Source organism: Equus asinus, chromosome 3 (genome assembly GCF_041296235.1).
Source record: "Equus asinus isolate D_3611 breed Donkey chromosome 3, EquAss-T2T_v2, whole genome shotgun sequence".
NCBI lineage: Eukaryota > Metazoa > Chordata > Mammalia > Perissodactyla > Equidae > Equus > Equus asinus.
The window spans coordinates 131,883,502-131,907,131 of record NC_091792.1 but is presented as its reverse complement, the minus strand read 5'-3'; the positions used below and the strand labels follow the sequence as shown (position 1 = coordinate 131,907,131).

At 42.1% G+C, this 23,630-nt stretch overlaps 1 protein-coding gene across 7 annotated transcripts in view; it reads left to right on the top strand.

Annotated features, from left to right (window-relative positions):
• Window positions 1-3,353: 3,353 nt before the first annotated feature.
• The window catches only part of PGCKA1 (PDCD10 and GCKIII kinases associated 1), a 91,875-nt gene continuing 71,598 nt past the window's right edge, over window positions 3,354-23,630 (top strand). For 2 of the 7 annotated variants that reach the window (XM_070506059.1, XM_070506061.1), the window contains exons 1-2: window positions 3,393-3,590; window positions 5,727-5,800. The gene's annotated coding sequence lies outside the window, so the exon portion shown is untranslated. Of the gene's footprint in view, window positions 3,591-5,726; window positions 5,801-23,630 lie in introns of all 7 variants that reach the window. The other 5 variants (XM_070506062.1, XM_014859344.3, XM_070506063.1 and 2 more) reach the window with 5 other exon arrangements.

Genomic DNA, 23,630 nt, shown 5'->3' with positions numbered 1-23,630 from the left:
ACCGACAATGACCTATAGGATAGTTTCTAACTTGGAGATCAGAGACGAGGCTAGGCTCTGAGGATCACGGGAGGACTTTGCACACTCCCAGGCTTTTCAGGTATACCGAAATAGTGGATGTATTCGTTCAGCAAATATTTACTTGGTCATGCATTTTGCCAGGAATACAAAGGTACGTAAAACAGCTTGTGCCTTCTAGGATTTTACAGTTATAACAGGAAGGCAGTTAGGAAGCAAGTTCTATGTGTAAGTGCAAGGACTGTGTGCTTCCCTCTGGGATGAGGCTGAAGATGGGAAGGATGATAAACAAGAGGCCGCCCTACTCATAAATTGCCTCCAGGTGAGAGAGGAGGACCAAAGGAAACCTTCCCCTATGCATTTTTCCATCTCTTGCCTCTTGGATCTAAGAATCCTCTGATACACCAAAAAGCATTTTTTTAAACAGGGCAGTAATGGAGAGCTAAAGTGATGGTAACTAGGAAAACTTGTTTTGTAAACTTTCAGGTGAAACGTGTATCTAGTTCCACGAAACAATTATTCTCCGAGAAACTTAAAAACAAGGTGTTAACACAACAAATACTGTGTCCTTGCTACGTCCATTAGGCTATGCCCTAGGATGATTTGAAAATTAGTCACCCACAACTCCTGTCCTCCAGAATCCTACAATCTAAAGGAGACAACTAAAGTAGATGTAAGACCAACTGTGATAAAAAAGTTGTTAATAAAAGTAGAAGCTAGGTGCTGAGGATAGACTGCAGAGGAGGAAATTACCTTTGAGAATCAAAAAGGATGGCCCAGAGAAGCTGACGCATAGCTGAGGCTTGAAGGATAAGAGAACATCAGAAAGACATTTCAGGCGAAGGAAGTGGTGTGAGCAAAACCAGGAAGAATCAAAGCATTTCAATGACTTCAAATGTTATGTTGGGATTTTAGACTTTATTAGATAGTCCATAGGGGATGGTGAAAAAGTTTTTGAAAAGGGGAATGGCTGGGTTGGAATGGTATTTTAGAATGACTCAGGCAGTAGCAGGTCAGATAGATTAGAGATGAAGAGACCAGATGCTGGGAGACCAATAAAAAGATGATGACAATGATCTGAGAGAAAAAGTGTAAGAACTTGGTCTTAGGATGTGACAGTGAGAATGCTAAGAGGAGGAGCAATTCAAGGGAGATTTTAGGGCTTACTGATAGAGGCGGGTGATGAGGGAGAGCGAAAACAGGTAACGCCAGGTCCACTTGAAACTGGGCAGAGAGTAGAGTTACAAATATGAAATGAATGGTTGGGAGATGAAAGTAGGGGAAATAATAAAAATAAAGCCGGACCTGCAGAGTTCAAAGTTAAGACATCCATGCAGGCCACTGGAAATATGCTGTCCATGTAATGGAAAAATCTGAGCTAAAGATAAAGAATCTAACCAGTTCTCTCTTTCTCAGAAGTCTAAAATGCCTAATATGGTACGCTTTTTGGTTACAACGTAAGCCAATACCATAAACTTTTAAAAATTTTCTTTTTTTAGAACTATATTGACAAATCCACCCAAACTAACTAGCTTTCCTATCTTCTGTGACTCTCAGTTGGGAACAATTTATATGCCAATGAAAACATAAACACACCTAAAAAACTAAGTGAATCATGGTATTTCATTCCCGTATGTATGAACAATCTGTATATTTTTCTTCTGTATTTCTTTACAAGGGCCCCCTCAGATGTCCCTTCGGCATTCCGTGTGATCTACATGAAGTACAGATTACACATTGTGTAGACACATCTGAGGTTTGGGTTTCAGTGTATCAACATGACAAATAATATAACACTGGTAATTCGAGGTTACCAATAACACCACCACCTCTGACAAATAATATAACACTGGTAATTCGAGGTTACCGATAACACCACCACCTCTGACAAATAATATAACACTGGTAATTCGAGGTTACCAGAAACACCACCACCTCTGGCTTTATGGGATCCCAGTCTTTAACAGATGAGGGTACCCACCAGCTGCTTGAGCATACTAAGAGCAGTGGTTCGCAAACGGGAGTGTGAACCACTTGTTAAAACACAGATTTCTCCCCCCTCCCTATCCTCTACTATTTCTGAATCCATATGTCTGGGGTGGGGCCCAAGAATTTGTGCTTGCCCCAGATGATGCTGATTCTCACAGCCCAGGAATCACACTTTAAAACTCAAGATAAATACCAAAGTCTTTTGGTCAGAATAACCTAACTGATAAATGTACCAATATCTTGGGGACATTACTAACGCATCGGCTAGAAGTTGATATGAGGGGCTTTATTGTGACAAAGGGTTTTATCAGAAAATGACGTAAAACAGCATATAACTTCCCTCATAAATTTACGGTTTTAAAGCATGCAGCTACGACCCAACTGGGAAATTCAAAAAATGAGTTACCCCCCATAAAGCGTAGCAAATGTCGTCTAAATGGCGCTGGAATCACTAAAGTGGACATGCGAAAAACTAGGGCAGTATTCAGTCCAGCTGCGTCTCCAGCGTCCTGTTTTATCCTAACTCTCCCCGGATGAGTTGAAGAGAAAAGAGAGAAGAGAGTAGGCTAGGTGGCGCAGTTGCTTAACACATTTTCCTGTCACGCCCATCATTTACTTTGGAGCACAGGTGAAAAGAATTTCCAATACTTAAGCAGTATTTTACAGTAAAGCAACCAGTTCTCCACCCACCTTAGGTGCATGGATTGCAACCAGTACGGGCGTGCAGCTCAGTAGGTTGGACGGAGTGTTGCAACCGAGATTCCAACACCCCAGGAAAAGGGAAGGAAAGTGGGGGGCGGGGAAGCATGATTTCGATGAACTCCCACTTGTGGTTTTGAGGGTGCAGGCGAGTGTGTGCAGCTTCCCCGGGAATTATCAACCTGGTAGCGACGGCGCGGCTTCTCAGACCGTCTCTCAAAAAGGCAGGAGATCGTGCAGACACCCGATCTAGGCGGCTATTCTGGATCTCTGCAGAACTGAGGAAGAAACAGAAAAACACAAGTACACGGGGGTGAGGGGGACAGATCTGTTTGCCAGGGGGTGCATTTATTGATCTCTCTACTTACGTTCCGAATCCTAGGCAGCTCCCCTCTCCCTACAGCGCGACCGAAAAGTAGGCACCAAAAAGTTTCCCCCCACGGGCGGGCGATGGGTATGCAACCTGAGTGGCGGTACTCGGAGGCCGGGCTCCGGATGTTCTGCATCAGCGCGCCCGGAGGGCCAGCCCCGGCTCCGGGGGGTCGAGCGCGCGGCGCGGGGCGCGCAGGTAAAGGGTTACGCGTGCCGGGGAGGCTCGCCCGCGGGCCGGGCCACGTGACACGCCGGCCCAATGACGGCGCCGGGGCGGCCGCGGCGAGCGCGGCGGGCTCCGGGCGGCGCTGAGACCCTGGCGAGTCCCGCGCGGCCGCCCGAGGCCGGCGAAGCCATGGGCGCCGCGACCCCGCCGCCACCGCCGCTGTCGCCGCCCCGGCCCAGGTAGGGACCGTCCCAGGGCCGCGCGTCGGGCCCGCCGCCGGGAGGACGAGGGCTGGACTCCCGCGGAACTCGGCTTTGTGGCATTATTTCCCCAACTTCTCTCGCAGGTCGTTTTTATTTATTTCCTTTTGCCTTGGGGGAAAAAAAAAATGGGGTGAGGCCATTCTCAGTTTGATTACTTCGGAAAAGTCGCGTAATTTAACACAGGCACCGAAGGAGAGGAGAATCCAGGATAGGGGGTGGGGGAGGACTTTGACGAATTCCCCAAGCTAAAAGACCAAGACAGTTTGTAAAGCTTGGCATCTGATTGGAGGAGGAAACACTTTTGTTTTTAAATCCCTAATTAATGAACTTTCAGCAGTGCCTGAGAACTTGAATTGGAAAAACTGCAAGAGATTTGCCCCTTATTTCTAATTCCCCCCTTCCCCGATTTTTAAGTATCTGAGTGCTCTTGAATAAAAAGGAAATGGAATGTGACTCGCCACTGTTTCTTAGAAATGTCCTTGGGTCCCAGGATTTGCCCCCCTTGGGGTGCTGGCGCCCTGGGTGGCGGTGGGTAGGGGTGAGGAGAAAGAGTGCAGCTCGTGTTGAAAGAGGGTGCCAGGTGCAAACGGCTAAATGGTCACAGACTGTTTGCTGAATATTTAATAATTAGGCAAGCATCTATCTCCCAGGTCGATTTCTTGGGTCTCCTTGACCTTGGCAGTCCTGGTGAGGTGAGATTTTCACAAAGCAGCACTGAAGAATTTTTCCAGTGATATAAGACAGAAATCATTGTGTTTTTTCTTTTCCTCCAGCGCTGTAATGAACCTTAAAAACAAAACAAAAACTCCCTTTAGTAACTTAGTACATTTTATTTTCCATTGCGGTATAGATGTTTGCCCAGTAAATTTACAGGAAGTCAAGTGTTCCATGAGGTGGTTCAAATCTTTAAAGAATGGGTGTTTGTTTTCTTCCTGTCACTATGAGGGAATTACTGATGGCACTTTTCACCGTGGATTTTGAATGTCCTGGGTGATTGTAACTAAGCTATGGTGAGGAGTAACAGTTGGAGAAAAAATGAGAAGCGTGAGAGTTGAAAGAAATGGAAAGTGGTTGCTGCTTTTAAAGACAATAGCTTCTGTATTTGCCACTTATTCCCACGTTTATTCCTCCAGTTAATCTATTTTAAGAAGGAGGAGACAGATGTTAAAACCTTTTAAGGATAAACACCAGTGGCTTTAGACCACCTTAGCAGTCATGAGGCAGATCACTGAAACAATAATTTCAAGCTCTAAGTAGAGTTCTGGAGTTATCTGTATTTTTCTAAAGTGTGAAGAGTCAGTTATAGGAAGCCCTGAGCACAAAGGAGGAATGGAGCAGACGCTGATAAAGGAAGACATGGTTCGTCTTATTTCTCTTTGCTCACTTTGTGTCCATTCTGATCTTGTTCTTTGATTCAGCAAGTATGTGGTAAGTGCCTATCTCATGGCACCTGGCCCCAGGGCCTGATTGTCTGTGGTTCTAAAGTTTTAGATATCTAATGGCATCTAAAGATAAGTGTGGCCAATTTAGCTATGTTCTAAGAGCTTTTGCATATCTGGAATTTAAAACAAAACAAAAACTTGTGTATCAACTAAATATGTTAGTTAGCCTAAAAATGGGATGATTCTCCTGGCTTCCCACCCAGTGCCTCTCTGAGCCTGGAAACACAATCTTGCTGAGCTCTGGCTAGAATCCATTCCCAGCCCAGGGGCAGAGCAGGTACGACCCTCGCTGCTCCTGGAAGTGCCCAGCCCTTGGTACCCCAAGAGCCCAATGACTGTGCCTTTTGGAATGATCTCCAGTTTCCAAATAACTGAATACCAACCTCCCAGTAGCTGAGTTTCCTCCACCTGGACTGTTTCAGATTCCCCTAGTTCAACAATTTTTCCAGTAACCCTGAATCTTGGACTCTTTTTTGGGTCTTGGTTGAATATTACCTAGCTCCTGCCTATGTTTTTCTCCTCCTCCCTTGTTTGGTCATTAGATTGATTATCTGTTTGCAGATAGACTTTCTAGAGATCTGGAAAAAAGCAGTTGATAGACTCATCCTAGAGGAGGGCCAGCCTCAAACCTTCGCCTGTCTACAGGTTGGACAGGTCACCCGATAGTAGCCTTGCTTAGTCTGTTTACCACCTGAATGCTATTTAAGGGAATAAAGTGAGAGTGAAATATTTTATCTGCTCACACCCTTTTCACCTGAGAATATCATGGTCCCACAGAGATTAGAATCTTCAGAAGGACTGTATATCATCGGAATGAATCTGTCTGAAAGCATATTTCACACACCCATCAGGTGAGTATGTGTCCTGAAGCAGATACTTGTAAGAACTCAAAAGACTGACTCAGTGTCGTCAAGCATCTTAGAAAAGATGCTGCTGAGCTGTAGTGAATATTATTAGCATGAGACAAAAGGAATATCGTGTCTCAAATTTTACCCCACACAGTGAACTCTGTTCTATTCAGTGTACAAGTGGCTCTCCAAAATAAAACTAACCCCTGACCTGGCCTTGGAGACCATATGAGTAGACCAGAGACACCAGACACTCGACGAAGTGCTGGGGACACAGTCTTTAGAAAAGCCACTGGAAGATTTTAAGTAGAGCAGATCTGTAGTTTAGAAAGTTCACGCTGACGGCAATGAGGAGAGTAGAATGGGGAAAATACAAGCACGGCAGCTGCTGTAAAAACCCATGTGAGAGGAGAGAGGGTGGTGAATTGACTCAAGATATTTAGAAAGGGAGCAGAAGTATTTAGGATATTAACTCAAGGAAAATGTTAGGCGGCTCAAGTCTCTGAACTTAATTTACATGTTTCAAAATACCATTGTTCCAAGGTAGATAACCACAAGCTGAGTTTCATTGCAATGCTTTCCATACTGGCCACAGTTACTCTAGGGCCCCACGTAGTTTGTTTCCGTCACAGAAAAAAGTTTTTGCTAAAGAATGAGCCAAATATATTTCGGATTTCCAACACCCTAGTGCTTCTTTACGTAGACTTAGATATGTACATCTGAAGGCCGAGTTAAGATAAACTGTTGCCCTCATATTGTGTACACATTCTCTGACTTAGCTTACCTCCTTCTAGGAATAAAAATACCGAGTTTTGATTATGTAACAGTAGTGGAAGTGGGCAGAACAGCCTTTTTTTTTTTTTTAAAGTTGGCCACAATGCTGCCTGCTGTATGTCACAAAAAAGGCTGTGTTATATTTGCAGGAGCGCAGTGTTAGAGTGTGTACTAGTGGTGAGAGGCTCTGAACAAGTTACCTTAGTTACTGACTCACTGCCACGTGTATAGCTTTTAAATATAGCATGTATTTGCATATATTTGTAATTCACTTGTTTGCTAGTCCCAGAGTTGATCTCTACACACAAGAGTTTTGAAGTTTCTTTTAATTTTGGTGTTAAATCCTTTTCCCCCATTTGATAATGGAGCACATATCTTGGGTCTTTTATGTGCAATAAATGCAGATTTGATTTGTACTTTATGGCTATAAATCAGTATCCCTCTTATCTGATGATCAGACAGAACAACCTCAGTCCTCCAGAATATTGTATCGCAACCTAGAAATAAATCAGAGAAGCCCACCTGCACCTGCGAATACTTGAGAGTCACCTACTTAGATTCTAGAACTTATATGGCATAATTTATCTTTTGATTCCTAAGGAGCTTGGCCATCTTGGTTCCTGATCCACAGTAAGGAGGCCCACATTATAGGTTTGGTGTTGGGCTCTTATGATAAGTGTGAAATGTGGTCACAACCAGCTGCTAAACAATGAAGGCAATATAATGAAGGTTATCTGTGATTAAATCCTAAATCTATAACCAAAGGAAAATTGGGTTCAGAACTATCTGTTAGCAAGGAAATAAGTATCACACTTTGGAAAAATGCACTCTCAGTCCTTTTTAGAGCTAGAAAAGACCTTAAAAGTCATTTGGTTTAACCGCCTTAAATTACAGATGAGGAAACTGAGGCTTGAAGAGGTTAAATGATGTGTCCAAGGTCATATGGCTGCCCATTGGAAAAGCTACTGGGACTAGAATCTGAGCATCCCAGTTCCCAGTTCAGTCATCTTCCTACTACTGACCACAAAGTGCAAATTTTAATATTATAGAAAATTCATTTTCTGTTAAGTACCTTTTTCCAAAAATATTATTTATGGAGAAATTACTTATATGTACAGTGTCTGTTATCTATTGCTGTGTAACAAACCACCCCAAAACATAATCACTTAAAACATCAGCTATTTGTTTAGTTTATGGCTCTGTGGATGAGCATTTTGGGCTGGGTGAATCTGTTGGTGTTTTCCAGGCTTCCGTATGCATCTGTGGTCACCAAGCTGGCTCTGCCTCTGAGTATTGGCTGACCATCGGCTGAGTCAGCCCGGGAGCAGCTGGGCCTCATGCCGCCCACCATTGGGCAGGCTCACCTGGGCTCATTCACATGTTGGCTCAGCATGGTTTTAAGAGGGAGCATGGAAGCAAGGTTCCTCGAAACCTAAGCTGAAATGGACACAAGTTGCTTCTCCTCTAGTCTATTTTAAAAGCAAGTCATGAGGTCAGCCCAGGTTCAAGAGGAGAGACATAGTCTTTACCTTTTGATGGGAGGAGCTGCAGAGCCACATCAGAGAATGGAATGGATTCAGAGAGGAGTGGAGAATTGTGGCCATTTTTGCCACCTGCCATGTTGGCAGAGCACTTTATATAACTTACCTAACTTAATTCTCACAACAACACTAGAGCTTAGGGCAGAATTCCTGTTTACAAGAAACTGAACCCCAGACATGTTAGTCTGAGTTAGGCGGGGGTGGCAGCTGGTGAGTGATGGAACCAGCACTGGAACTCAGATCTGACCCGAAAGCCGTGTGTGTAACCACACCACAGCTTTGCTTCTCTGCGTGATGCTGTAGAGAGATGGTATTGTTAACTATCATACAGCTCAGAGTTTTGTATGAGCAAAATTTTACTTTGAGAATCATTTTTCTTGATTTGTGTGCTAAAAGGAAGTCAAAAATAATTGTGCCTATGAAGAACGTATGGTCTAATTTATATGTGTGTGTGCACACAAGCTATTTAAATAATAAGATTTAGAGTAAAAATAAATTAGATTATCAGAGAAGCATAAGAGGGGACAAGAGGATGAGCTTAGGGGAGCCAAGAGAAAGACAGATTTGAAAAGAACAGTATCTATTTATTACTATCTCGAAAGACCTTCTTATCATTTATATAAAAATAGGTAATATTCCCACTATACAGATGAAGTTATTTGCCCAAGATCACACAGCTAAAACATGAAAAAGATGGCATTTAAACCCATGTCTTCATGTCTCCAAAAACCACCCCCTCTCCATTTGTTTTCCACTAAGCCAGTAGGCTTTGCTCCTCAAAGTGGGGTCCGTGGACCAGCAGCTGGATGGTCACCTGGGAGCTAGTTAGAAATGCGAGTCCTGACTCTATCTCAGATCTATTGAAACAAAATCTGCATTTTAACAAGGTCCCCAGATGATTCCAAAGCACAGTAATGTCTGAGAAGTACAGCACTAGAGGGAGTGTGGGAAATACAACTTGGAATAACACAGGCTGGTGGAAGAGCCTTCTAGGCAGGGAGCTCAGCAAGAGCATCGGCCCTGAGGCTGGAGTCTGCAGGAAGTGGAAGAATTCTTGGACTGGAGATGGGGCCTCTTTTTGGAGGAGAGGGAAATAGTGTGAGACCTGTAGGTAGAATCACCATGGATCCTGAAGAAGTCTGCTTTTCAGCAAGGTCAATCAGGCAGCCCCGGGGGTGGCCTGGACAGGAGAAGACAACCCAGCTGTGCAGTTTTGTTGTCGTCTAGGTCTAGGCATGCTGTGAGAAAAGCTCAGACTACGGTATGGATAGTGGAAATAGAGAAGAAGTCCCCTCTGGGAGGCATCTCAAAGCACATCCCGCAGGACTTGCTGCCAAATTGGATTCTAAGGAAAGAGGAGGTGAAGATGGTTCTGGACTGCCAAGTCCTGAATTGCGTTTCCCAACCTTCAGGTTGAGATATTATCTTTGCTTTTTTTTCCTTTACTCCTGAGAAAGAAGATGCTTTTTGGTGGTAATGGTGGTTTTAATTTTTTTGTTTGTTTTAAGGCAGCTTCCCTCATTCCTTCAAGTTGTAGTAATTTTTCAACTTTTGCTAAGAGGCAGTTCAAACGTTAAAGTCCCAAATCTGTGTGCCCATGTTAATCTCCTATAGAGAGTGAGAGAATGTTTTTTGGCAGGCGGTTAATTATAATGAGACCGTTCTTCATGTAGTTCTTCAGTTTACTGGAATTTCTCAGCTGCCCTGTGACATCTGTATAGGTAGGATTATTGTACCCCTTTCACAGTTAAAGACACTGAGACATAGTGGCGTCACTCAGCCAAGATCTGAACCCAGGTGTACTGACTCGGAGCCCAGTCTTGTACCTGTCCACTGATACTCTGCAGGTTATTTATTTGGTCTTTGGAGGAAATTATCAGTCTGATCTGTTTTTAGTTTGGGGTTTGTTTGGGTTTTTTTCCATATATGCTGTGCCAAACTCAGAAAGGTACTTGAAAGTTTATATTGGTGATTTTGAAGCCACTATTTCATGGAAACTCGAAAATGCCTCATAAAGCTGGTTTCCTCCCTGGCCTAATTTCTTATTTCATTGATTCCATATGTTGATCCCAATGGCAACAAACCACACTTTATATTCCAAGTGATATGAGTTATTTTGCAGCCTTTTCCGTTGATTCTTTGAGTGATAAAAGGATTTTGATTTTTTTCCAAGTAAATTTTTAAGCCTGTTTCTTACACAGCTAAGCTGAGGCTTTAAAAATGTCCTTAGATTACAGAATCATGACCTAGAAAGGGGCTTCACTGTTTGAAACACCTCATTTTATGAAAACCGAGGCCTGGAGAGAGGAAGGGGCTTGTTCAAGGAAACCCCACAGTCAGAGGCAAAAGTGTGGCTGCAAACCTCACTTCCAACCCCGGTTTCTGCACTCTTTGACTAAGGACTTGAAAGCAATTCCTTTCCCTATTGTCCTGTTTCCCAGCCTCTGGGTGGGCAATGTGGCGAAGTTGGGAGAGCTCACACTTTAAAGTCAAGATGACCTGGATTTAAATCCTGGTTTGCTAGCTATCTAGCGTGTAACCCAATGCATTTACTGCTATAGTCATTTCTAAAGAGAATCATAAAACAGTTAATTGGCTAGACAGTCAAGATTTAGTTCACAAAGTACAGTTTATATGCATTCTCTTTTTAACCTGACGGGACAGGTTTTTATGATTCTCACTGGGATTTGGTTTTGCTGGAGGAACCCAAGTACTCTAGGAGTGGATGTAATAAAAGCTTCAGAGATACACTGCAACCCAGGCAAAGCCTAGCCTCCCAGGGCCACTGATGGAGGCCTGATCCGCCTGTCGTAAAGCAAGTTCAGACTGTTTTTGATGCTTCGCCCCTTTCTCTTTTCAATGCTAAACAGCAAGTGTTTCCTGGTGCTGAAGCAGAGGCTTAGTTGTGGCTGTGGGGAGGTGAGCCTGGAAACAAAGGAAGGTAGAGAAGTCACAGCCCACTGGTATGGAGAGAGTGAGAGGTTTTTTTTTTTTTTTTAAGTGCCCTGCTAGACTCAAAGATTTAATGGGGCAAAAAGATTATGACTTTTATACAATCAAAAAAAAAAGCTAAAATAGCTTTAAGGAAAGTAAAATTAATGAAATTGCAACCCTTGACAAGCTCTTGTCCTGTAAAAGTTAATTAGACAAACACAAAGCAAAACAACCAAACAAAAACTCAAGAACTCGCCACCCTCACACCTTCCAGGGCCGCGATGGCAGGTGTGACTGGGTGAGGCGCACGTACATGCACACACGCCCGTAAGTCAGGAATCATCAGGATCATCCTCTCAAACAGACGACAGCATCATACACACATTTGGTCCCATGAAATCTCTTTACACACCTCTGTTAGTAGGTGCTTGCCATCAGTTTAGTTTATGTGAGCCCTTTGAAAAGAAACTTGGGCGGGGGTTGCATTGTCTTCCATCCCTAAGCCGTTTGGTCCACTGCATTTCTTGAGTGAGTCTCGGGAAGAGCCAAAAGATGTGACCTGCTCTCCCAGAAGAGACCAGGATGAGGGCTGAACTCTCCTCAAGTTTGAATCCTGACTCTGCCTTTTGTTGTGAGACCCCAGGAATTCCCCTTAATCTCCCTGGGTTTCAGTTTCCTTATCTATAAAACTGGGAGGCTAACTAATCGCTCCCCGCTGTGTGTCTGCACTTAGGAAATGTTGAATAAATCTGATTCCCAGCCTCTGTGGCCTTCAGTTTTCTCAAATGTCAAATGAAGGGTTTGGACCACAGGGGCGCCGTGGGGTACAGGATAGAAGGAAGGGACAGCGTGGAGGGAGGTGTTCAAGTGACACATTTCTCATCTCAGCCAACCTCACATTTACCTTAGATAAAAGCCACATGAAATAACAAGGAACTTCAAACTTAAACACATGGGATTTCACCTGAATTTCTAACTACATATGTAACTTTCCTTGTTACACAATTGTCTACTTAAATATCTGTCCAGGGGTAGTTTTAAATGCTTCCTATACCTCAAGCGTGTAAAGAACTTTGGGGAGAAGTGTAGTAACAATTCTCTGTTGGTATCAGTGGGAAGTGGGGAGGGTGCCAACAACTTAGTTTTGAGGAAACAAAGTAAAAGTGGGGTTCTTTGAGAAAGCAGAACTTATTACATGCTGAAATGGTCATTCTGTAAGTATTGAGACTCAAGGAAACTAAAATACGGAGAAATGAGAGATGAGGAAGGTGACTTTTCCTGGCTCTCCTTTCCATGAAGGATTTTCACAGTTGGCGTTTGTAGTATTTAAAAGAGAAGGCCATTGCCTTGCCTTTGGTATTTTATATATTCTTCATCCTTCACTTTGTGAGTTTAGTTGGATTTTTAAAAAAATATTATAAAGTGTTCACTGTGGAGAACCCATTCCTAGAACCTAGTGACATAAAAAGATTTTTTTTTTCTATTAATGCTGCGTGGACTAAAATCTAAACAGTCTCATGGGTATCAGTGCGTTAGCCATACAGATGTATCACTCTCCAGTCCTGTAGGACTGCAGGGAGGAAAGTACTGGGCGCTCTGAGGGCTGGAAGGGAGGTGTGACCCGGTCTGAGAGGCAGGAATGGCTTCCCTGAGCAAGGGATGTCCAGCTGGGATCTGAAGGATGAGAGGGGTCCTACCAGGCAAAGGGAGTCACAGGAGTGGGAATGTGTACATCATGCTCACACATCCCCAGGTGGCTGTCTTCCAGGAAATGTCTGAGTACCCGGAGAGGCAGGCGGAAGCTAGACCACACAGGGCTTGGTAGGCCACAGGCTATAATCTGACCTCAACCAGTCTGGTCCTTCTTATTTAATTAGGGTTTTTTTAGTGGATGTTGGAACCTCTCAGTATTTTGGTGGGTAAAGGTCTCCCTCACAGCCTCACTCTTGGTCCAAAAGCAAACCTCAGGCTTCCTTCAGCCCCACATTCCAACATCGATTAGTAAGCAGGAATCAAAACAATCGTGCAGCCTGTTTGGTAAACTTGGTGAAGTCCCTCCTTCTGTTCCGTTGGTTTCTCTATCTTTCATGGAAAGTTCATTAGAGGTGAATGTGACACTTCCAGAGGCAAGGGCTGAGCTAACCTAAGAGTTTAATTACAACAGCAGGAATCCTTTGAGCAAGCCACTGGACAAGGCGTTTTTCAGAAACAAGCACTGGGAACCGTCGGGAAGGGCACGAGTTACTGGATCGCTACCATCTACCATGTTGATGCAAGGGTGAGAGTGCCTCTGTGCTAGTTCTAGCCAGTCCGCACATCTTATACAAGACTGATTTCACCAAGGAAAGAGAATTTCTAACATTCATTTGCTAATTCAGAAAGTCTCTGTGTTGACTGGAGGTAAAGAAGCTAACCTACCTGTAGAAACCACCGCTGGACTGTAGCCTTCTGATAACATTCTTACTAACCATCTCTGTGGTGTGTATCCCTGATTGGGGCAGGTAATTAATCTACATCCTAGGGTGCAGATTAAAAACAGTCATAAATCCTAGGCTGTCTATCCTGACGTATGTCAAAGTGGATTATAGACAATACAACCATTATCAGGCAATGGTCTTTATCTTAAGAATACTGAATGGCTATTGACAGTTTTAAACTGGGAAGTAATAAGCTTTGCATCTCTAGCTGCAGTTTGGGAAACTGGCAGGCAAGACTTGGGGAGAGAGGAGACCAACGAAGCGGCTGTTGCACAAGATATTGTTGAATCTCGACTTGAATACAGTGGAGCTAGTTAGATGGAAAGAAGTGGGTGGCTTCCAGAGATAGGTGAAATCACCAGGACCTGGGGATGGATTGGAAATGGGAAGTGAGGAAGTGTCAAGACTGAATTTTAGTACAGGATGTACAAGGAACTTTGTTGCAGTGTTGTTTGTGATTGAAAAGAAAAAAGAAACAATTCATATGTTGTCAATATACACTAGTTAAATGAAGTACAATTTATAGACACAAAGCAATACTCTGCGCTGATGAAAAAAGTGAGATGTATATTTGATGACATGGTAGAACCATATCCAGGATATAATCGTAAATTTTTAAAAATTTGTTGAAGAAACATGCACTTAGTGCTCTATTTTAATACAAATAGTAATGATTATAATTAGCACTTAACTTAGCAATAATAATGATTATAATTAAAATAGCTGGAAGAAAAGCTTCCTAACTGATTATCTGTGAGGCGGAGATATCCAGGGATATTTGTAATCTACAATTGACATTTCTGTTCTGTGGGTTTTTTGCAACTGAGAAATCCAATTTTACAGAAAATGACCAAATACCCTACTTGTGTCTTAGAAACTCCTGATCATTCTATCTCAAGTGATTACTCCCTCTTCTGAACACACAGACCACATTCATTCCAAAATGTTAGATGCAAAACGGGCCTTAGAGGTCATTTAGTTTGATATCTCCATTTCACAGATGGGGAAACTGAGACCCAGAGAGGTTAATGGCATGGCCAGAGTCGCAAAACCCTAAATAAATAGCGGGGCCAAGAGTAGGACCTTGGGAATATGCTACAACAAGCTAAGCCTCCTCTAGCACTCACTGTATCTGTGAATAAATTTTGGCTTTTATTGGACTGTCAAGTGAATAAATTTGTCTTTCTCCTCTAGTGAATTGTATGCTCAGACTCAGAGTCAGTGTCCAGCCTCATGCTCAACATACTGTAAAACACTCATTAAAGCGATGGGCAGACTTTAGTTACACTTTAGATCCGAGAGGCAGGACTACAATTCTGGGAGGAGAAAGACTCCCACGCTTGGCTTACACTCAACACAGCTCAACTCTCTCTCTTCTGCTCTTTCCCACTCACACACGCAGTAGGAATAAGTGAGGGGCACTCGGCTACGTTGCCTAATTGGTTATGCTGGGGAGATGTACTTTGGGTTTGCGGTGCAGGGAGTACCCTTTGCGCTGCAACAATACACCAATATCCTGAACTTCCTAAAGGAAACGGCATCGCTATCGATGATATTTCTCATTTGTTGATAATGTCAGTGATTTCCCACAGCTGTCTTCAGGACTCTCACTTCCTATGACTCCCATAGGCTCTTTGCACAGAGTGTGTTTCAAGGACTGTTTCTTATCTTATAGAAACACAGCCAACCCTGGCCTGATGGTGGGCCCAGAGCAGCGTTTCAGATTGTCCACTCTCACTTGGTAGACCCAGCAAACTGGACGCTTCTGGATCACCATTCACTCACAGAAACGAAGATAGAGAACTACCTTGTCCTTAGACCAGAAGTTACCCCCAGGGCCATTAGGGAACCGCGTGCACCAGTCTGTTATGGGGCTGTGTTTGGCTTTCCCACCTTTGGTGGCTGATTCTTTCCTCCTCCTCCCTGAAGCTAATCAGAATACCTTTGTCTATGCGGAGCTACATTTGGCATCTGGTGTTCCTCACCTAAATGGGCCACTGTCTTTCGGAAACTATTCTCCCATTTTGTAAATTTGGTGAGCTTGTTTCCAGTATTTTATTAATTTATTTCAACCCAGCATTTCCCATATCCTAAACATTTCCATTTTTCACATGACTATCTGTTTTATTTTTAGATTGTATACATGCATGTTTACATAAAGTTTGGTTTTAAACTCTTTTAAACTGTTTTTCTTTCTCCTATTGCTAATCTCGTGTGGGTTCACAATGCTTTAAGTATTTAAGGTATCCATATGTAATGCATTTATACATTTTATCTTAAAATTTGGGAAAAACAAAAATAAGTATCACAACTGTGATATGCCTTTAAATTGTATTAAGCCTTTACAATTGTATTAATTGTATTTCATGTGGTGAAAATAAGGATAAATTTAGAGTACTAATAATTACTTTTCCCTTGGTCAGCTATATGTCTGCCTTTCAGTAAGCTCACATTGTGCTTTTCACGAATGCAGAAATTTAGCTTCTTGAATACTAGCCTCTCGTAGAGGCTGAGAATATAGAAAAAGGGGAGAACGTGTGCCCTTCCGTAGGGGAATAGCCAGTAGGTCTTCACTGCAAATGGGACAGGAAGGAATGTGAGTGGACCACAAGTCAACAGATTTTAGAGTCAGAAAATTCCAAGATGACAGGACTGTTGAGCCCTTGTAGGATTTCTAGAGAGTTGGTGTGATCTCTTTATAACCAGCCCTGGACTGTGTGTGTGCCGTGTGTGTACCTGGAAAAGGTTATGTTTCTCGTTGTTTTCAGCTATGGCCAAGCAATAATCTATCTGACTGATAGTCATCTTAGTATGAGATATAGTTACCAAATTTTCTAGTAAAATGCAAAACACGTTGGGAGGACAACAGGATAGACTATTTGAAATCAGTCTGCCCTGGAAACTCAAGGATTCATGTTCCCCTTAACTTGCCCAAATGAATATGACAAAGCATTTTGATGCTGACACTGTGACACTGGGAGATATAGTTTGTATGCCTAAACATTGGGACATTTTGATTGTTAACGGGGATAATGGCTTCGATTGGAAATTAAAATTTCCATGAAAGAATTAGAATGTAAGGGTCCGTAGGTATAATTAAGGACTAGACCAATAGACTCGCTGATGTTTCCTTATGTCCATAATCAACAAACATTTTAGTGCCTTCTATCTATTTTGGGTTTTGCTTCATGAAGTTTTGAAAATAAATATAAGAAAAAAATTACTTCACCATCAAAAAAGCAGAAATGTTCTCCTGCAAGAACTTCTCAATTGGGACTGATTAAGGAATATTTATTTCTGATGAGAGTATAAGGGGAAGCCAAAGGCAAAAGGGATGCTGTGCCTTTAAATTTGGACATATTTTATAATTGTCCTTGAAGTTTCTGTTTTCATTGTTTGCTTTGGGTGGGACGTGGAAAAATATTTGCGTACTGTATGGCACTAATCTTCATGCGTGTGTTCACGAATTTCCTTTCCTGAGAAAGGTGGTAGGCAATTCATTTGGTGATGGCTTTTCTTTTTAAATGCTTGCAAATGCATGAATTTCTGTACTAAAAATTAAGTTCATTTAGTATCCGAGGGTCAGATCTAAGAGATGTCTCTGAGACACTTCAAAAGTGTGAAACTTCAGGAATTAAACGTTGAGTTTTCTAGTTATATATTATCCCAGAAGCTCCCTTAGTTCTGTGATAAGTGTTTTCATTATAAATTGGTTATGAGCAAAGTACTAATGAAGTCATATTTATTCTAAAGAATGTTATTTGGAAAATCTTAATTTCCATGTTCAAATAGATTTTTTTGAATGTTTAGATAATATCTTTAAATTATTTTGAGTGGCTTGGAGGTAAGGTATGTTTGTTTTCTTAAGGGCATTAAAATATCAATAGTAGAGAAATCCTTACTCACTCAACAAATATGTCTTGAGCATTTCCCATATGCCCAGCCTACAGAGAAAATATAAATCAGCCTTCCTGGAACCCCACAGTGGGTATTTTTCACAAATGCAAAGCAAAACTTTAATTTGCAAGTCAAATTCTTGAATACTTACCACACCATATACTTGGAATGTAAATTCTATCATAATATTTATTGAGCACTAAGTACATGCTAGGCATTGAGCTGTGTGCTTATCAGGGTACAGAAGCGAAGAGACATGCCCTCATGTGGCTTATAATATCTGTTGAGAAAGAGGAACATTAAATAATCACATAAATAAAACTGGAATTTCACCTTGTAGTGCAAGAAAGGAAAGATAAAAGGGATGCATAACAGCTTTTATGGGGTTTTTAGGTAAGGAGGGGAGAGAGAGGTTAGGGAAGGCTTTTCAGAGAAAGTGACATGCTAGAAGTGGCGGAGAAGAAAAGTTAACCAGGGGGAGAGGTGGAGAAAATTGGTTGTGTATTTTTTTTAAGCGGCGAGGGGCATGAGCCAAGAAACCCAGTTTCTAGTTTGAGACACTAGTAAATATTCTTGAGCATGTGTTAATCTTTGGTGTCATTTTCTTTAACCGAGAAATCAGAGTTGAATAGAAAGCTCTAGGATTTCTGCTCTCATCTTTGATTCATATGATCTGCTGCCTTACCAGGAAGCCCCCGATGGCTCTGTTTGGGCCATTTCTGGAGCTGTCAGCATCCAGCCCAGATTCGGTCTGTTCCCAGAAACTGTGCACTGCATCCCTGCCGGGCTGGCCCAGGGCGGGCCAGATTCAGGCAGTTCAGCTGAGCTGCCTCAGCTTCCTGCCCCGCCTGCATCCACACTGTTATCTCCCTCTGAATCAGTCCTTTCCTCATTCCCTCCATTCTTGGAGCAGAAGGTGCTCCTTTTCCTGTTCAAGGTCAAACTTCTCACCTGGACTCATTACTTTGAGCCCCATCGTCTGGCACATTCTTCACCAGTTAATCCCGTCTCTGCCCTGAATCTTCAGACTCTTAGCACTTCCTCCCTCCCCCAACAGGAGTCAACTCACTCCTCAGTAAACACGCTCAAATCTTTTTTTTAAATTAAAATAAAATACAGAATAAATATCTCTTCCTTTGAGCCTCATTCCTCCCCTTTTTGGCTACCACCCCATCTCTCTCTCTTGCTCTCTCATTTTCTCACTTTCACTGTTTCACTTATTAAAATATTAAGTTCAATTAAAAAGGCTTAAAGAATTCTTGTCATTGCTGCCTTTAAACGCAATTCCTAATTTTTCAGTTCCCTCTCTTAATATATAGCTATTTGTTGTCTACCGGCATCATGACACGAAAATTTCACTGATGAAATCTAAATCTTAAATTTAAATGGATGGCCGTTCAATCGAACGGTCCTATTTCATCCCCTTACTGTATGAACTTCCCTGCTGCATTTCAAACTTCCGGTATTGACGATGCCTGCCTTTTTGAAATTCTCTCTTTCCTTCTATTATTCTATTACGTTTCTCACACCTGGTGCTTCTTCCACTTCTGTGACCAGTCCTTCTTTGTCTGCCACCTCTTATCAAGTCTGACCCACGGGGTTTGGTGATGCAGAATCTGATCGCAGATCCTATACGTACCTGTGAGTTATGACTCTGTCATGGAGGAAGGGTGTGCAGAGAATGCAGAGTGGGATTAAACAGTGGCTGGGTTCGTTGATTCGGGTCACTTGGCGAGGCAGCCTATGTGGGAAGTGGAAGAATCAAAGAGGACTTAAGAATTAGGGAACTAGTAATTTGAACCTTGGAGACCAAGGTGAGAAGACGGAACCCTTTGTCGGATTTGGGTTCTATGTTAAAGCGAATTATTTCCTTACAAGATAGTGTTTTAACCCTGGGAAAGTGTAGAATTAACTGCAGATATGGTAGACTAAATAAAACCCAAAGTGTTTGTATTTTTAGATTAGCTTGTGGGAAAGTGTGTCTGTAATATTTTAAATATATACAGTATTTGTCGTGTTTAAGATAATTTGTTACTAACGTGAAGAGCCTTGTGATTCCAATTTAAAATATGTCATTGGGTGAGTGATTTAGACTTTAGATCTTTAAGTTGAAACTTTTAAGATAGTTTTGCTGTTTTATGCTGGATTGAAATGTCTAAGAGAACTGAAGATTTACCTTATTTGTGAATTTATTAGTTTTATTACATGACTTAGGGAAGGGTTTATTTATTGGTCAGAAAACTGAAATAACTTAAAAAAATCAAATACATTACATTCATCAGTGTTTAAAATGTCTTTTACTTTAATTAACCAAGTTGAAAAATCCCTCTTGAAAGGATTGACAGGAGCCGGCCCAGTGGCGTAGTGGTTAAGTTCACATGCCCAGCTTCTGTGGCCCGGGGTTTGCAGGTTCAGATCCTGGGTGCAGACCTATATGCCGCTCATCAAACTATGCTGTGGTGGCATCCTGTACACAAAATACAGGACGATTGGCAACAGATGTTAGCTCAGAGCCAATCTTCCTCAAAAAAAAAAAAAAGATTGGCAAAGTATAGGAAATTTTAAATAGACTGTAAGATTTGTAGTTGATCCCAGCACCCAGAAACCCCTGTTGCTGTCTCCCGCTCCCAAGCATTGATGTGCCCCTGGGCTCCTTACCCACCCCATACTTCTTCCCACTGTTCTGGCTCCCTGACCAACCTCTGGGAGTGTCAGAGTGTGTGCACTGCTCATAGCTCATATGCATATGACACCAAATGCAAACCTCCAGCCCTGCTCTCCCCTCACAGCTACAGTTCCATTGAAGACAGCTGCCTGCAGGGCAGATCCACTTGCCTCTCCTCAGACAGCTTTAAACTGAACCCATCTGGAGCTGATTGCATCGCTGCCTCACCCTCAGCTCCACGGATTTGCTGTCCCTCCTGTTACTGTCTCAGCTGATGACAGCATCTAGTTGTCTCTTTCCCTCAAGAGCAAGGACTGTGGCTAGGGCATCTTTGACTCCTCAGGGCCCACTACCTGCCAGCAGTAGGCATTCAAAAACTCAATCTATGCATACAAAGGGCAAATAAAATATGGGATGACACGAATACATGTTTTGGGACAAGTAGAAAAAGGAAGGCCCATATCATGTTGGTATCAGGTAAAGTCTCTTGTGAGGAGAACAGCAATAGCCACATTTATTGAGCACCTGCTGTGTGTCGGGTACTCTGAGTGGTTTATATTCATCATCTAACTTACAGAAGTGAGCTCAGAGAGGTTAAGCAAGCTGTTCAAGGTGACAACGCTAGTAAGTGACAGAGCTGGGACCCAGTCAAGTTTTGTGTGACTCCAGAACCCACCTACTTAGCCAGGAGATTGCCTCTTCAGTGTTAACACCTCTCACCTCAGAGTAGCTGCTTCCACATTCACTTAGATTTCCTCTGACTGATTTTTATACAGTGGCATTACTGATGGGACTATGAGGATCTGATTTAGAAAGTCAGAAATTCATTTAAAATCATTTAGTAGATTTTTTTTTCTATTTCCTTATAAAAGAACTCACCTCATCTTTTTAGACAGATCAAAATACCAAGACATAATGATTTCAAAGATCGATACTGGCACTTAAGGAAGATACATCAGCAAAGTCAGTTCCCCCAACTTTCCTGCTTGACCTTCCGCTGGTTTAGAAAAACTCCTTCTCAACCTTTCCATGTGCTGCTAGACCAAGAAGGATGCGTTCCAGTCAAACTGGATACACAGTGTTGGATTTAGAGGAAATGCAGCTACAAGAGCGCCTTTTAAGAAATAAAAATTGAGAAATCAGCCTTCCAACATTTCCTCCTTCCCCCTCTTTTATGCAGTTCACAGAAACAATGCTCCTTTTTTCTGCTGAGCACTTCAACCCTAGCACAAAATTCATAAGAGTGGTAAAACTGGACCTGCTACCTCATCCGTGTTCACCCCACTCATAGCCTCTCTTCCTCACCCCCATGGAGGATAAACCCTTGAAATACAACCTGCCAAGTACAAGCTAAAGATTGAGATAACGAAGAGTCCTTTGCTCAAAATAAACGTAGTTTTAAAACAATGAGCATTCTAGTCTATATTTCTCATTTCTGAATTAACTCTGTCCCACCCAAAACTAGTGTGCCTTTTGTGTTGACTCTGGAAGTTGGAGGAACTTTGGTCTCGTTTCTCTTCAGGAAATTATGTGTAAAAATATACCACCTTTAACAATGTTTATGAATTAGTTGTTTAGAGGATCAGTTCCCTTGAGCTCTTCTATTTGATTGAGTCGCATAGATAAATTTGAAAACTGAAAAGAGCCTAGATAACGATACAATAATTATATATGTAGTGCAACAGAATAGATTTCTTGAAAGGGGTTCTAATGAGTGGGAACTTTTTTTTTTTTTTTTTTTTTCCTTTTTCTCCCCAAAGCCCCCCGGTACATAGTTGTGTATTCTTCGTTGTGGGTTCCTCTAGTTGTGGCATGTGGGACGCTGCCTCAGCGTGGTCTGACGAGCAGTGCCATGTCCGCGCCCAGGATTCGAACCGACGAAACACTGGGCCGCCTGCAGCGGAGCGCACGAACTTAACCACTCGGCCACGGGGCCAGCCCCTGAGTGGGAACTTTTTACTAATAATATTTAACTAGAGCATGAGGAATTTTAATTTCCAGAATTGCTTGTGATTGTGGCCAAAATTCAAAATAATTTTTATTATTTTTAAAAATTTTTATTTTTTGAGGAGGATTAGCCCTGAGCTAACATCCACTGCCAATCTTACTCTTTTTTGCTGAGGAAGACCGACCCTGAGCTAACATCTGTGCCCATCTTCCTTTACCTTATACATGGGACGCCTGCCACAGCATGGCTTAATAAGTGGTGCTTAGGTCCACGCTCAGAACTCGAACTGGTGAACCCCGAGACACCAAAGCGGAGCACGTGAACTTAACCGCTGTGCCACCGACTCGCCCTGATTTTTATTATTGCAAAATGCTTCTTCTTCAACTTCAAAGAGTAAGAGAAAGGAACTGTTTTACATGAGGTGGAAAATAATAACAAAACTGAAATAACCTATCTGGCCTTATTCAGAGAATGCAGTAATTCAAGAGTAACTAGCCTTGTTCTCTCAAGTGCACAGACAAAAAGGTAAATATATTTAGGACATGTTTCAGTGCTATTTATCACCTTAACCCTAGGACGATTAATGGTCTTATTTTCCAGGTGGAGTGATAGAAACAATAATTTACCCAAAGTGATATGGGACTGCTTGATCTCAGGTCTTCCTTTAAATTGCTCTGTGGTCACAAATCGTTTCTCTGTTCCTTAATCTCTCAACAGATAACATGTTGCCTGTTGCTATAATGCAAAAACCATGTCCCTTCAGCATCTTACTCGTCATTACTAGATGCTTTAAATTCATAAAGTTCAGGTACTTCATTATCCCATTGGATCCTCGTGTGTTTATATATGCATAGTAGCCACTGAAATAGGATAACAATGTGGTGAAAGGCACAAATTTTTAGACACAGCTGGGTTCAAATCCCAGTTCTAGAGCTTCTGAACCTCTGTGAGGCTCCATTTCTTTGTAAAATAGGAGTAATAATTTTGCTGACCCATAGATGGGATCGTTATTGGCCTAGAAGCTAGGAATCAGATCAGTGTATACATGTGAAGAAATTTTGTATATTAACTTGTATGACTTCTGTAATCAGAAAACAGTTCATAAAAACACTTGCTAAAAATAATGACGTGTACCACTTCATGATAGTCACTCACGAGCATGGCTGTTATCAGGAACATGGGCAATAACAAGTGTTGGCAAGGATGTAGAAAAATTGGAAACCTCAAACGTTGCTCGTGGGAGTATAAAATGGTACATCCACTTTGGAAAACAGTCTGGCAGTTTCTTAAAAGGTTAAACATAGAATTACCGTATTACCCAGCAATTCCACACCTAGGTGTATACCCAAGAGAAATGAAAACATATGTGCACACAAGAACTTGTGTACAAATGTTCATAGCAGCATTATTCACGATAGCCAAAAAGTAGAAACAATCCAGATGTCCATTGACTGATGAATGGACAAATAAAATGTGATACAGCTATACAATACACTATTATATGGTCATAGAAAGGAATGGAGTACTGATATGTATTACAACAAGGATGAACCTTGAAAATATCCTTCCAAGTGGAAGAAGTCAGACACGAAGACCA